Consider the following 1,672-nt stretch of genomic DNA (forward strand, 5'->3'; position numbering starts at 1 on the left):
AAACACATGTCATTCCCACAGTTGAAGACCATATTCAGATCAAGGGGAACAATTAATGTAGAACAGCAGCTTGTTGAAGCCTTTAAAGAAGAAAAGTTGACGAAAGATCAGGACATAGTTGAAGAAGCTATGAATGGATTATTTATCAACATGATCATAAATGACAACAAGACTGGCAAATACTTGGATAGGATTCGCCCATGTTTTCCTGGAGAAACACTCACCAATTGGACCACTGAAGATCTTCCTATAGTTTTTAATATTAACACAGAGTAATATTCAGAACTAATCTTTATGTTTAGCTCAAAAATATGAAAACTTTTTGTTATCTTGTAAAAGAAATTATGTTAAATATAAGGAATTTTCTTTAAAATTTTCAGATGGCAATCATTCTTTACATTTTATTACATTTATTTATTTCATAAATTTACTATATTCTTTCGGAAATATGTCCGACTTAAATTTGCAGGTGTCACCGTGTTAATAGCATGTTTATTCCTAAATTTAATCCAGTGATAAATTTAGAGCAGCCTATATGTCTGGAAGAAATCAATGGGTGTGAGGATGAACTGGAATGTGATGTTCCTATTGAACTATTAAGATTGGTAGAAAAAGAAGACAAACAAATTATACCCCACAAAGAAGAGGTTGAGACTGTGAATTTGGGAACAGATGAAGAAATAAAAGAGGTGAAAATTGGTACTACTCTGACAATCCAGATAAAACAAGAATTGATAAATCTCCTTCAAGAGTTCAAAGATATCTTTGCCTGGTCTTATCAAGATATGCCTGGTTTGAGCACAGATATAGTGATACACAAGCTTCCAATCAATCCAGAATATAAACCGGTCCAACAAAAGCTCAGACGAATGAGGCCAGAAATGTTGTTGCAAATCAAAGAAGAAGTGATGAAACAGATCAATGCAGGTTTCCTACAGGCATCTAAATATCCAGAATGGGTAGCCAACATTGTGCCCGTACCAAAGAAGAATGGGAAGGTTCGAATGTGTGTGGATTACAGAGATCTCAACAAAGCTAGTCCAAAAGATAGTTTTTCATTACCCCACATAGACACATTGGTGGACAATACTGCAGGACATGCATGGTTTTCATTTATGGATGGATTTTCAGGATATAACCAGATAAAAATGAATCCTGAAGACATGGAAAAAACAACATTTATAACCATGTGGGGCACATTCTGTTATAAAGTGATGCCATTTGGATTGAAAAATGCAGGGGCAACGTATCAAAGAGCCATGGTAACTTTGTTTCATGACATGATGCACAGAGAGATTGAAGTATACGTGGATGACATGATTGCCAAATCCCGAACTGAAGAAGAACATATTCAAAATATGAGAAAGCTTTTCCAGAGATTGAGGAAATATCAATTAAAGCTCAACCCCGCTAAATGCACTTTTGGAGTAACTTCTGGGAAACTTTTGGGATTTGTAGTCAGCAAAAAAGGAATCGAGATTGATCCAGATAAAGTAAAAGCAATTCAAGATCTTCCACCACCCAATACAAAAAAAGAAGTTCGAGGCTTTTTGGGAAGATTAAATTATATATCTCGGTTCATTTCTCAATTAACTGACAAATGTGATCCAGTGTTCAAATTACTTCGAAAGAACAATCCTGAAGTCTGGAATGAAGAATGTCAAGAAACTTT

Source organism: Hibiscus syriacus, unplaced genomic scaffold, assembly GCF_006381635.1.
Source record: "Hibiscus syriacus cultivar Baekdansim isolate YM2019G1 unplaced genomic scaffold, ASM638163v2 tig00112856_pilon, whole genome shotgun sequence".
Classification (NCBI taxonomy): domain Eukaryota; kingdom Viridiplantae; phylum Streptophyta; class Magnoliopsida; order Malvales; family Malvaceae; genus Hibiscus; species Hibiscus syriacus.